A 15,344-nucleotide genomic window follows, 5' to 3' on the forward strand; every position below is an offset into this window, starting at 1 on the left:
AGACCTTCTTAATTATACCCCTATACTTCCAATACTGATGATTTGATTATCATAGAACTTTGGAACTAGAAGGGATTTTATAGGTGATAGCCCCAATTACTTTGTTTTGGAAATGAGTTAAGTGAAGACCAGAGAGAGTAAATAACTTATCCAGGGTCACAAAGCCACAACACTAAATCAAGAAAACAGGTCTGCTGACTTTCAGTCCAGGGCACTTTGCACTATACCGTGTTGCTCTATAATCATCATGAAGAGGACTCTGAAAATAACAGTAGCATTTCTTCCTTAAGGAGCCATTCCCTACCCTCTTCCACTTCTTCACCTTCTTTCTTCAATTAGTGACTCGAATATGAATCACACCAGGGAACAAGTCATCTTCTGGCAGAACTAGGAGGTTCTGGACACGTTGTACACAAACCCAGGTTGTATTTACTCAAAACAGATTTCGCCTAATCAAACCCTCCTAACTTCCTGAGTCCGGGAAATGAACCAATCTTGCTGGTCTAGCCTAACATTTGTGGGAATCTTAAGGAAACCACATCACAGACCTATAGGTGAAAGGCTGACTTAAGCAGGAGAGGTTCTGGAATGGCTGGGGGGAGGAGGGGCTTGAGGGGGTGGCAGCAATTAAGAAAAGTCATAAAGATGCTTTCTGGGACATTTCAGAGAAGTATCATCTCCACTTAGCATCCTGAATCACCAGGCCCAGCCTTTCTCCGTCACAGCCACCCATCTCCTCCACTCAGGTGTGGTGCTGTGGCCTCTACTTACTGATACCACATGCCCCGCGCTGGCCAAGAATGAGGCGGAAGCCTGCAGCCTGACTGACTGATGAGAAACAACCAACTCGAAATCATTCCTGGGCTGGAGAGGGCAAGGGTCCAAAGAGAGACTAGGAGCTGAGCAGGGAAATGAGGAGGTGGAAGGCTTGGGAAAGGGGAGGAGGCACTGGAGGCGCAGAGAACACTTCCTTTGTGTAAAACTAACCTGGAAAACAATCTCCTCCTGATAAACCGGCCCAGCGGGAGAAGAGAGACCAGGAAGGGGAGTAGGGCCTGGGAGAACAAAGATCAAAATCCGTCGAGAACCAACAACCGGCCCAGCGGCCCCGGGCCCGAGGCCCGAGTCCCTGGCGGGCGGGCGACGGGCGCGGCCTCTGGAGGCCCGCCCTGCCTCGGCCACGCCGCCGACCACCGCCCCGGGCAGGTTGGGACGCGCGCCACCTCCGCACGCTCGTACACACTCACACACGCCCCGCCACGTGTAGTCACCCCAGGCCAGGGGCTGGGCGGCCGCCGAGCAGAGAAGGGCAGGGCCAGGGTCCCCGCGTCCCGGTGCAGCGGAGGGGGCGGCAGCCCACCACGCGGCCGAACCCCGGAGACCCCCACCCCCACCCCACCCCTTGTTACCTGAACCCTGGAGACCGAACTCGGCAAGGAACTGAGGCCAGAAAGTGCACTGTCCCAGGGGACCGCGTCGGCCGCCCGAGGTGGCAGAGACTTCTCCCCAGCCCGGAGGCTGCCTCCTCCTGACAAGGGGCCCCAATGGTCGGGGCCCTAAACCAGCTGTGGCAGCCGCCCACCGCTGGCCGAATGGAACGCTCCTCACGTCACCAGGTCGGTCCAGTAGTTGCTCGCCCTCCATTGGCTGATCAGCCTCGGAGCCTCCGCCCCTGCCACCCCTGCCCCGAAAGACCACTGGCTTTCCTGAACGCCACTCTACTATGCCTCCGCCCCACACCCCCACCCATCTTCCGGCTTCATGCCCACCTGCCAAGCCACTGCCAGCCTCCCTGTGGGGTCTGAGCGCCAATACGTGAAGTGTCGCCTTCTATTAATACAGTTCCGCAGAGACTGGTGAAGGGTAGGGCCGATGGAATCAGGACGGATGGGGGACCAGCCTCCCCCCACACGCATGGTGAGACGCTGAAGCAGTACTGGCTTACAGATCCGGGTGCTCAGCCCAAACTAGGTCCGCCCTGGGCCTCTTCAGCCCTCCTTGCATGAAATCAACGGCGACTCAGGATTTTACTCTTCACCAGCATGAAAACAAATCCTCTGCCTCCCAAGTCCCATTCACTAGTTAGAGACCCCACCTCTGTCTATCACCCTGGCCTACATCTCTAAAGCTTTCGGAACAGAACAAACAAACGTAAAAAGGAACTCGAAAGGGATAACTGTCCCCAGGAACATGGAATCATTCTGCAGTATCGTAAAGAAAAAATTGACAGTGGCGAGGTTAGAGAAACTCTTCTGACAGGACATAAATTCTTCCAGGTAGGTAATGAAGTAAAGATTGCCAAAAATCTTGTGAATTATTAGCTTTGAAGAGCTTGTGATAATGGAGCGGGGAGGGATAGCGGGGACTCAAGGCAGAATCTCCACCCACCAGCCACATTGATTCTTTCCTTTTGCCACCTCTCTCCGCAGTTATTGCCACAATGAGCCACTGCTACTGATCTGAGTGAGTCGCATCCTTTAGAAGTTCAAGATTGGAGTGGGGAAAACAGTTGAGAACCATAGCATCAATATTATACAGCAGACTTTAAAAGACATTAGGTCTGTTTCCACTAGTATGGCTCTTGGCTTCCAAATAAAAGGGAAAATATGAGAAAGGGCTGAAGGTGGCTTTTTACCTGTCACACTGTTGGGGACAGTGCCTAGATTGTCAGCTATTTTCCTGAGCTTGAATAAAGTTTCCTTAGGGTGAGGGTATTTGCAATTAATACAAAAGAGACTGCCAAAGCTCTTCCCAAAGCAGTTTTTTTGTGTGTGTGTTAATGGAAGGACCATATACATGGTCAAGAACTATTTCTCCTTTTACAGTATTTGGGTCCCATGTGAGATGAAGCAAAATGCTATCTAATGATGATTACATTTGACACTTTCATGGCACCCTTCAATTAAAAAATTTAAAAGATTAAAAGATCACTAGGTAATTCTCTTATGAGAGAAATGTGTTATAATTAATTTGTAGGGGATAGTATGTCTTTATAAAGCTTCTATTGTTCCTTAGCACTCATGCAGATTATAATCATCGATTCAGTCTTAATAAACCATATGATCAGTATCATTACCTCCAGTTCCCCACTTTGAATCCTGGAGGGTTCATTTCATGCACTTGGTATGGAAAGGAGAGGAACCTCCCTCAGCTCCATCAGGCCTCTGGGTTCCCAAGCCTCTGTACACCAGATGCCCTTAGAAATGATACAGTCAACCTAGCTGCCATTCCCCTGACTGGGGAGCAGACAGAAATACACCTCCGTATCACCCAAATATACTTTGCCCATATCTCAGGTGCAGGTGAAGCCTGGGGAGTCCTGGAATTGATGTGTCACAGCAACGCATTCCTGAGCTCTGCCCCTCCCTGCTTTGGGTCACATTCCCTCTGGTATTAAGTGGCTGTATCAGTCAGGCTTGTTTTATTACAATCTGTTATTATTTGTGCTCACCTCTAACAGAAAAATAAGGAAAATGTATATGGGCAAACATTCCATGACAATTTCTTCAATGATGTCATTATACCACTTAATATAATCCCCAAAGTCTTAAGACACATACTCAACTAAATCGTAGCTATAAACGAAGATTCTTTTTTCTTTTTTCTTTTCTTTTTTCTCTTCTCTTTTCAACAAAACCCTAGACTTTATGCATCCAAATCACTGTTGATTCTTTTGAAGGGAGTTACAGTCACTTGAAACACCACTGGAATAAAGGTATAGGCTTCCATTGTGTGGTCACAAACATTCTGATGTGCTTGTTTAAAACTTCCTGTCTCCACATTTATGGTTGGTGTGTGAGTGTGTGTTCATGGTGCGTAGGTGTAAAGTGCTGTTTGACCAGCCTCAGATCCTGAGTGCTGCCACTGGGTTGCAGTTTGCCTGTTGCATTGCTCCCAATATCTCTTCTGTAAACACTCAGAGACCCAGTCAGTACTGTATCCAAGAACCGATCCCAAAACTTTGTCCCTGTCCTACATGCAAGCTCTTGATGCCCTTTTTTTTTCTCTGTTTACTTTCGCCTCAACCCTTCCAGGTCCCCTTGCCCTCCTCCCCACACATGTCCCTTCCCACATCATTTACCTGGGCTGCTCGCCTCTCCTTACTTTCTGGCTACAAATAAACATGTATTTGAGGAATGAATGGAGAAACAGAGTTCTTTCAACCACAGGACACCTCTTCACATGTGACCAACTAGTGTTCTTAAGCAGCAGCTGTTTCTCTGAGGCCTGGGCTGCTATCACTGACGCAGAGGAGGCAGGATGGTACGCAGAGTAGAAAACTCGAAAGCTTTGTAGCCAGACAGACATCGGTTCACAGTCTGGCTCAGCTACTTAGTAGCTTGTGTAAACTTCGGCAAGTAATTTCTCCTTTCTGAGCCTATTTCCTCATCTTTAAAACGTCTACTTCATACAATAACAAATGTCTGGCATATAGGAGAAACACAATCAATGCTGTATGTTATAATGACGTCTTTAGGTAACTGCCCTTTCCCACCTCTCTCCTTTATCTGCACTGCCGACTGGGGGATAGAAAGGCAAGACGGAGACCCATTCTTCACGTCGTTGAACCCATGTCATCCACGTGCCGCATGTTTACATAGCCTCTAAATTCGTCACTGAAGTTAATTCTTATCTGACTGGCCACTTTTTTTCCCAATCCCCGGGTAATCCTACCCCCGATTGGGAAAAGCTTGGGCTGTGATCTTGTTCTAGTTGAATGGCTGTTCTCTAGCACCATCGTCTCAAGTGAATCCTCAATATGGCCACCACATTATCTGTTTCAACAGGTGAGAGATCAGCGGCATCTCTTTCATTACACGCCTTCTATGTTTACATCACTTTGCTGGGATTGTTGGCTCCCATTAAAGACTGAGAAGCACCTTTAAGATGCCACTGTGTGGCTGCTCCTCGGAGATGGCCTGCACTGTCTATTAAGTGTGTATCTACTTTTACTTTAACCTGAGCACCTAACTCCCTCATGCCTTTCTCTTTCCTTCTGAGACAGCCTACACTATGTATCTCTCTAAATAAATCTACCTTTACTCAAAAAAAAAAAAAAAAAAAAAAAGGATGCCACTGTGTGAAAGCCAAACATTCAAGAAGCCAAATGAAAACCGCCTGGAAAGGTGATATCACAACACAACTAAACTGCTCAAACGGAGCCTCTGCTTCTGCTCTGGATGCCTGTCTGCTCCCACTGGTTCTGAATTTTGTTTCATCTCTAGACTATGGATTTCTGACTCCACCCAGAATATTATTAGGTGCTGTGCTTGAGCCCTCAACACTAGTCCTAAGACTACCCTTTCACTAGACAAGAGTCATAATAACGTCAATAGAGACCATTTATTAAGGCCGTCCCCTGAACCAGAGATGTGCTAGATGCTCACAGTGTAGGTTCCTAGATTATGGTCTAAACTTGATGTCCAAGTGAGAGCATCTGATAACTGATCCACCATAGCCCTAGTCTCCAACTCTACCCAGCCGTCTCATTCCAGGAGCTGACCTCAAGTGATTGTGTAGCCCAAAACTATAAACTGGTTTATCAGTCAATCATTAAGTATGTGTCTGGGCACCCACAGTTTGCCCAGCCTCTACTAGGCACTATGGGAAATACCAAAAAAGTTAAGTGACATGATCCCAGCTTCTAAGGAACTTAAAATATTCTAAGGGAGAAAAAAACAACTTATGTGAAGTCATTAAAGATAAATATGAAACAGGGCAGAGTCCAGTTCTCAACTGTGCACAGCAGAGTCCCCAGCCTTTTAAGGAGAGCTGGCCTCAGAAGATTGGACCCTCTCAAACACTGTTGATAGAAGAGTGAATTGGGAAAATCTTTCAGTAGGGCAGTTCAGTAGTATGTCTTAAGAGTTTTACGTTACATAATCATTGACCCAACAATCCTACTTCTGTTGAGACATATTAGCAAAAATATTCAAAGATACATGTTCAAAGATGTTCACTATAGCATTGCTCGTCATTGCAAAAGTTAGCCAATAAAAAGTCCTTTAATGATTGCACATCCATATAGTGGAGTACTATGCAGCTATTAAAAATAATGAGATGTAACATATACACACAGGAAAGAGCAGACTCTCATCTTTCTCTATGTGAATATGTTTCAATAAGTTTAAAAACCAAGTATCTAAGCTTGTATAAAATCCAAACTTTATAAAATAAAAAACTCATTTTGTGTATCTATATGTATGATTTTTATATACATATATATTTGTATATTTTAAAGTCTGGAAGGATATTTACTGAACATTGGTTACTGCTGGGGAGTGAGAGTGGTGAACAAACTTTTAAGTTGTACTTTATGCACTTCTTTAACATCTGAATTAGTTACAAGGAGCATTATTAATTTTAGGACTTAAAAATAAGGCTTTTAAAAATTATTATGAGGCTCTATACCACTTGTTCAATATGGCAGAATGACCACATGCATTTATAGTCACTCTCTCCTGACACACCGTTAGAATTATACTAAAGGGATTTAAAAGGTATAAGGCCACAACAAAGAAAAGAGGGACATCAGATGACACTATATTTCACAAATATCTGGAAAATAGAAATTGGAGGAAAATGTGTTGACTGGACACACAAAAACTAAGGCTGATTTTGGAACCAATCAGCCCAGAAAAATTCCATAGAGGACATAGAAGGAGGACTTCAGGGAAAAGGGAAGTCGGCAAAAGAGATGGTATGGGTAAGAGATAGGAAAATTGAGGCTACAATAAAGGCACAAAATGCAAGAAAGAATCCAAAAAGAAGCAATGAAGAAATGCCAAGAAAAACAAAATCTGTCCTAGAAGACCATGGATCAAATGTGAAGAATTGGATAGAATTAAGATAGGAAGTGGGCTTCTAGATGAATAGAATTTATTCCAAGCAGTAGACAAAATGAGAAAGAAGCTGGAAAATAGCAGAGATATGATAAAGACAGCATATGTTTAATCTATCCACAGGGGGGAAAAAAGGCAATCAAAAATTCAGGGAAAATACAAAACTGTTCAAAATGCCATTTTCCAATAATGAAGACAACTAGAACATGGAGCGACAGAGAATAATTGATAGAAATTATAACATGAAAATATAATCGAAGCCCATTTCTTGGCTTTACACTGAAAAGCATTTATATAATCGTAATAATACAAACACTATCTTTATTGGTTTCAACCTTTGGAATCCAACCTTGAGACAAATCGCAGGAAACAATTATGATCACAAAGTAAATATAAAGTAAATGTCAACAAACAATGTAAAAGCATAGGATACAAAAATTGGAAAGTAGACCAAAGTTAGGGGAGGTGGAAGGATGCATAGAGGCACTAACATTCTCATTTTAGAAAGTATAGAATCGAGAGATACTATCTGTAGAGAATGGAACACGAAGTAGAGATTTATGTGTCCTATTTAAAGACACAAAGATAACCAAAAAGACGTGCAAACAAAAAGATGCACATTAAAATGGTTGTCTGTGGGGAGGGGAACTAAATAGAGGAACTAAAAGGAGTGATGTAGTAGGAGGAAGAGAGGGGTGGTCGCTGCAGTGTAAGTGAGCCAAGTCCCATTTATTAGAACAGGAAGTCACTAGATGATGCCTAGGGCTAGTAAACCAAAGAAAGGCATATCATTTAGAGAAAATGGATTATTACAACACTCCCTTTACTGGTCTCCCTGCTCCCACCCTGGCCCCCTTTCAGTCTATTATTAACACAGCAGCTAGAGAGATTCTTTTAAAAGTTAACTCAGACCTTGCCACCCGCAGCTTGTCCAATGGTTTCCCATCTGTGAAATAATAGAAAAAAGATGTACTGGTCTCTGCCCTCCACTTCCTGGCACAGGGCTTCTAAAACCATTGTAAATTCCTAAGTTGTAAGAGCACTAGGAACATCTTATGTTCTGATATTTGGTTTTCAACCCGCATCCCTGACACAGGGCTCCTGAAACCCTTGTAATTTCCTGGGTGATAGGAGCGTCTTTTGTTCTAAGAAACTGACTCCGGATGGGCTCCTGGATGAAGACTGGTCACCAGTAAGACCAAGCCATGATTAGTAGCTTGGAATTTTCAGCCTCGCCCCCCATTCTCTTGAAAAGGGAGAGGGCTGGAAATGGAGTTAATAATCAATCATGCCTACGTGATGGAGCCTCCATAAAAATCCCAAAAGATGAGGTTCAGAGAGCTTCCAGGCTGGTGAACATATTCATGTGCCAGGAAGGTGATGCACCCTAACTCCATGGGATCAGAAGGTCCTGCACTCAGGACCCTCCCGGACCTTGTCCTGAATCTTCATCTGGCTCTTCATCTGTAGCCTTTATTGTATCCTTTTACATAAACTGGTAAATATAATATAACTGCTCCCCTGCATTCTGTGAGCTGCTCTAGAAAATTAATCAAACCCAAGGAAGGGGGTCATAGGAACTTCAGATTTATAGCCGATCAGTCAGAAGTACAGGTGACAACCTGCATTCACCATTGGCTTCTGAATTCAGATGAGAACAGTCTTGTGGGACTGAGTCCTCAACCTGTGGGATCTGACGTTATCTCCAGGTAGATAGTGTCAGAATTGAATTAAAGTGTAGGCCACCCAGCTGATGGTGCAGGGAATTGCTTGTTGTAGGGAACCCCACTCCCCACCACCACATTGGGTGTCAAAATTGTTGTGAGAGTGGCAGTACTTTGAGAGTAAAGGTCGAAATACAGTAAGGAAAGCCAAGGTTTTTCTAACTCACCATCTCATTTAGAACAAAAGCCAAAGTCATTACAATGCTTACTAGACCTTAAGCAATCATCTGCCTCAGCATCTCCCACCCCCTGCATCTCCTGCTACTTCCCCTTGCCCCTTCTGCGTCAGCCCCGGTGGCCTCCTTGCCATTTCTTGAGCGAACTGGACATGTTCTACCGCAAGACCCTTTTGTACCAGCTGTTCTTTATGCCTAGAATGCTCTTTCCTCAGATATTTGAATGCCCCTTTCTATCACCTCCTTCAGGTCTTTACTCAAATATCCCCTTCTCAGAGGGTTTTCCCTACAAATTTTAAATTGCAGGCCCCCGCCCCCAGGAACCTCCTATCTCTGTTTTCTGCTTTATTTTTCTCCATAGCAGTTACTGTCTTTCAACATACTGTATATTTTAATTATTTATCTTGTTTATTGTTGCTCTTCCTGACCAGAACATATACTCAGTAAGAGAAGAGGTGTTCGTGTTCTGTTATCTGCTCCATCCCCAGTGCTGAGAACACTGACTGGCACACAGTGGGTGCTTGTTATGGGCTGAATTGCATCCCCTCAAAATTCACCTGTTGAAGTCCCAACCTCTAGTACCACAGAATGTAATTATATTTGGAGATAAGGTCTTTAAGTAGGTAATTAAATTAAAACGAGGCCTTTGGGAAGGGATCATAATCCAGTATGACCAGTATCTTTATGTTTTTAACACCTTTATTGTTGTATGATTCCTGTACAGTAAAATACACACATTTCAGATGTACACTTTGATGATTTTTGATAGATGTATACACCAATGAAACCACCACTACAATCAAGATAGCTAACATTTCCATCATTCACCAAGAGGTGCAAATTTTGAACTCCCAATTTATCCCTTCCCACTCCCTTTACCCTCTGGTAACCATAAGTTTGTTTTCTATGCCTGTGAGTCTGTTTCTGTTTTGTATATAAGTTCATTTGTGTCCTTTTTTTAAAAGGTCCACATATGAGTGGTATCATATGGTATTTTTCTTTCTATTTATGGCTTAATTCACTTAGAATGACAATTTCCAGGTCCATCCATGTTGCTGCAAATGGCATTATTTTATTCTTTTTTATGGTGGAATAGTATTCGTGTATATATATATCACATCTTCTTTACCCAGGCATCTGTCAATGGACGTTTAGGTTGTTTTAAATTGGCTATTATAAATAGTGCTGCTGTGAACATTGGGGCGCATGTGACTTTTATTTTTTTTTTTTTTCAAATTAGAGTTTTATCCAGATATATGCCCAGGAGTGGGATTGCTGGATCATATGGTAAGTTTATTTTTAGTTTTTTAAGGAACCTTCATAGTGTTCTCCATAGTAGCTGCACCAAACTACATTCCCACCAACAGTAGAGGAGGGTCCCTTTTTCTCCACACCCTCTCCAGCATTTGACCAGTATTTTTATAAGAAGAGGAAGAGACACCAGGGCACATGCACAGAGGGACAATCACGTGAAGAAGCAGCAAGAGGCTGGCCATTTGCAAGCCAAGGAGAAAGGCCTGGAACAGATCCTTCTCAAATGGCCCTCAGAGGAAACCACACTTTCTGGAACCTTGATCTTGGACCTCCAGGCTCCAGAACTGTGAGAGAATAAATTTCTGCTCTTTAAACCTCCCAGTCTGCGGTATTTTATTATGGCAGCCCAAGCAAATTAACACAGTGCTCAATAAATATGTGGTTTGAATGATTGGATATACAGGTACATGGATGTGACAGGAACATTAGAAAAACACAAACCAGAAATAGTTAAAAGTGATAGGGCTCTGGGAATGGGACTACAGGTGGGGAGGAGCAGGGCAGGAGATAGCCACTTTTTGTTATAAGGAAGTCCTTCAGCACTATTTAATTTTTATCCACATGAATGCATCACTTTGATAAATATTTATAAACGTTAATTTTTTAAACTTTTTTATTGCATTATAGTCATTTTACAATGTTGTGTCAAATTCCAGTGTAGAGCACAATTTTTCAGTTATACATGAACATACATATATTCATTGTCACATTTTTTTCACTGTGAGCTACCACAAGATCTTGTATATATTTCCCTGTGCTATACAGTATAATCTTGTTTATCTATTCTACATATGCCTGTCAGTATCTGCAAATTTTGAACTCCCAGTCTGTCCCTTCCCATCCCCCTCCCCCTTGGCAACCACAAGTTTGTATTCTATGTCTATGAGTCTGTACAAACGTTAATTTTTAAAAGGGGGTTTTAGAGAACCAAAAAAAAAAAACCCCATAAGCTCATGAGGCTTTATATTAGTAGTTCTCAATCGGGGGTGATTTTGCCCCAGGGGACATTTGACCAGGTCTAGACATTCTGGGTTGTTATAAGTGGGCCGAGACCTGGGATGCTGCTAAACGTCTTACAGGGCACAGGACAGTCCCCACAAAAGAATTATTTGACCCAGAATGTCAAAGGTGGTGAGATTGAGAAACTGACATAAATGTGTGGATGATAGATCCATCACAGGCTATTAAACAAAGTTATGGCTGTTTAGTACATAGAATCAACCTCTGAGGAGAACATAATGGAGGAAGACTACCATACTATCCTACAATGCATTCTTTGGTGCCTCTGTTAGAGAAAAATTCTGGACTCAATGATGGTTCTGATGGCAGTGCTGGGAACATGGGAGGCACAGTAAACACAGAGGGACTGACGGCCCTCTGTTCATAGATTCTTATACAAAACTTCACCACCCACACGTGCCAATGGCCGTTCATCCCATATTACCACTCTTTCACGGCACTGCCTCTTCCTGCTAGACTCTCATCCCCTCTGCTCCTCACAAATCAACATTCAACACTCCCTTCTTTCTTTTATCCCAAACTCCAATTTCAAGATTTCCCCAGACCACAACTCATGCTGGAATGCCTTTTCTGCACCTTCGAGCCAAGATTTCTCCTTTCTGTCACAGCAGCTGTCTGATGAAATCTCCAATTCCTTGGAAAGGACTGAACAATTTCTCACTGAGTTCATATTGTATAAAAACAGAACTTCTCTCCTTGCTCAATAACTACCAAAAGCATCGACTTTTTCACATACACAACTAAGTAAATGTCTGGATCTGTTATGTGTTTAGGTTGCTGTGTGTTCATGAGAAATGCATCTGTGTTAGTGTTGGGTCCAGTTAGAAGTGCTTTAGACAAATGCCTTGTGATCTGCTTTGGGTGTATGATTTCCAAGGAGGGGCGTGAGAAGGAGCAGGGGCAGTCACTGTTCCATGCTACTGCTTAGAACATTAGTTTTCACCTCAAAGAGCAGCATTTTCATGCTGCTGGGTACTAAGTGCCTGCTAGGAAAGGAAAAAGATCCTGTTCCAGAATCGGTGCAATGTGGAATACCTGTAGAAGGAAACACAAGAGACTGGTAACCGTGCCTACCTTCAGGGGTGGAAACTGGAGAACTTGGATATAAGCAAGAAGAGAAACCTAATTTTCAGTGTACACTCTTTTATAACTTTGGAATTTTGCTCCAGGTGCAAATATTAGCTATACAGAAATTTTAATTAATTTTTATAGCAGTATACTGTATAAAACTGTAGTATTTGGATCTCAAGCCAAACTTCTACCCAGCTACAAGTGGATACAAAATTATCCCTTTTCTTACATTCAGAACTGAAGTATGAAATATATATTCAGACAATCTGTTAGACTGCATCCCACACTGAGGAAAAAACTAAAAAGAAATTAATGCCTGCAAAGGTATGTTCCTTGTTGATATGATTTACTTTAAATTGCACTGAAATAGGCAGAGGAAAATTGTCTATGGTAAACTGCAATGTCTACCTCCCTAAAGCACCAATTTTAAAGATATTAAGAGGTCCAGAAAAAAATGCAGTGACAAAATTTTCGTTACATTTTTTAAGATAGATTTTTTAAAAGATTATTGTTAATATATTTATGGGTGAGGGAGGTAGTTAGGTTTATTTTAATTTTTTTAATTTTAACTAAGGTACTGGGGATTGAACCCAGGACCTCGCGCATGTTAAGCACATGCTCTACCACTGGGCTATAGCTTCCCCTGTCATTGCATTTTAATATGGTACATAATTGATTGACCAGGAGTTTTTAGCAGTCTGTGTTATAGATGACAAGAGAAGACCATTCTATCCAGGTATAGATAGTTCTCTGCCTTGTTTTAATTTGGATATAATAATGATAGAGATCAAATCCCTTGGGATGAGAGACTGCTTTATTGAGAACTTCATTTCCTGAAAATTTCCACATTATGCCAGTAACTGTAATACCGAATGTCACAAGTGAAAAACTAAACAAAACAAAGTGGAAATGTCCCTTGTCCAGACTGAGCCTCTAGTATGCAGATACACTCCTTTTTTTTCTGCTTTCTAAGGCCCTTCTGAACTCGAGAATGTCTACCAGACCTCTGGCCATCCAAGGTAAATGGTCACTATTCTGATATGTCTTTCCCTGGCAACTCCAGGAAACTGACTTTAATTCCTGATGAAGAACCTCACCCTAACGGCACCTCCCATCACATCTTGCTTCTAATCTCTGAATTTATTTGCATAGAAGGTAAGCTGAAGACTAATTTTCAAAAGGTGATATGAGTGTGTTAAAAAAAAAAAAGAATGTGCTTCTTAACTTCTCTTATAAATGGGGAAGGAATCAAGCTAAGCTGAATCAGCTAAACCAGGCTATTCAGTGTACCTGGAGCTATTCAGTATACCTCTGCCCCTCTACTCTCTGTGTTTCTGTTCTGGGTTGAATAATATCCCATTAGTTATTATATTTATCTGTAGACATTTGATCTCTATTATTCTAAAATAAAAAAGTCATGTCTTCACCCTTACAAAGTCTGTTCCTATCTGGTAACAGTTTAATTGGTTGTGCGTGTACTCTGATATGTTTATCTGCTCTGTCTGCCATAACAAAAATACATAGCCTGGGGGGTGGGTATAGCTTAGTGGTAGAGCATGTGCTTAGCATGCACGAGGTCCTGGGTCCAATCTCCAGTACCTCCACTAAGATAGATAGATAGATAGATACATACATACATACATACATACATACATACATACCATGATTACCACCCCTCTAAACAAACAAACATAGACTGGGTCGATTTAAACACAGGAATTTATTCACTCAGAATTCTAGAGGCTAGAAGTCCCAGATCAAGGTGCCCGCTTGATTAGGTTCCTGGTGAGTGCTCTCTTCTACTTGCAGAAGGCTGTCTTCTTGCTATGTCCTTACATGGCCTTTCCTCTCTGGCATGCAGAAAGAGAGAGAAAGGGAGAGAAAGAGAGGGAGGGAGGGAGAAAGAGAGAGATCTTGTCTCTCTTCCTTTTCTTATAAGGACACCAGTCATATTAGATTAGGGTCCCATCCTATGACCTAACTTAACCTTTATTACCTCCTTATAGGCCCTATCTCCCAATACAGTCATATTGGGGGTGAGGGCTTCAACAAATAAATTGGTGGGGGAGAGACACAGTTCAGTCCTTAACAACTGGCTTAACACTAAAACAGGCTGTTTCATAGTTTAATAAATTATCAGTTTATTGGTGATATATGTAAGGAGGATGTATCTACCTACATATATACAAACATTTGGAACATTAGATCCAGCCAAGAGGCAAAGTGAACATATTCTTTTGGAATTGGTAGAGATGGTGCATAGAATGCATTTGGGAGAAGGAAGCATAAGGACATTAGGGAAAAATCAGCTGTGGAGAAAGAAAAGAGGAGTGGCAGCAACCTATATGGGCTCTCTTTAACCAGGAGACTATTGAGTTGCTAGCAGAGTCTTGCATCAAAGCAAACAAATTCCACAGGATTGAATAAGCTGCTTTGAATCTTCCCTCCTCCCAGTATTCACTGGGGCAAAGCTCTGTATGGGAGGCTGGACTATGAACATTGGCCTAACCTGTCCCATCCTGATTGCAGGCTCACAGGAGAATGGCAAATATGTCCTTTCAACTTTCTGTAGTATTACTGGGCAAAAAAAGTATTTAAATGCTTTCAATGGTGATGGTTATAGAGAAAAATGGAATATAAATGGCTGCTGACATGTTTCATTATAACAACTTTTATAACCCCATTATTAAGGAGATGAATACCTTCATATTCCTAAATAAGAGGTAATCACATGTCTAAAGCCTCTTCGCCCCTCACTTATTTTGTTAAAATGCTATTCTCATTTATTCTCCATCTTTTCCCCCTGGGTGTGCATTAGTTACTATGGAGACATTGGGATGCTATAGTTTGAGCATATCAACATTCCCTAAGTTCTACTAGAGTATGAAGCCAATTTATATCAAGGTATCAGGAGAAGGAGTTGTTGCTGAGGGTTATAAATGAATGCAAGACAAAATGAAATGTATGGCACTGCCAGACAAACACAGGCTTCACTTAGCATCACAGAAGGGGGTAAGACTCATCTCATCTGCCCACTCTGTACAGAATCCTGACCATAGTCATCAATGAGGTCGTCTTAGTCCACTGGTATTGGTATAACAAAATACCATGAATTGAGGGGCTTATAAACAACAAACATTTATTTCTCACAGTTCTGGATGCTGGGAAGTCCAAGATAGGGAACCAGCATATCCAGT

This window comes from Camelus bactrianus, chromosome X (genome assembly GCF_048773025.1).
Source record: "Camelus bactrianus isolate YW-2024 breed Bactrian camel chromosome X, ASM4877302v1, whole genome shotgun sequence".
NCBI classification, from domain to species: domain Eukaryota; kingdom Metazoa; phylum Chordata; class Mammalia; order Artiodactyla; family Camelidae; genus Camelus; species Camelus bactrianus.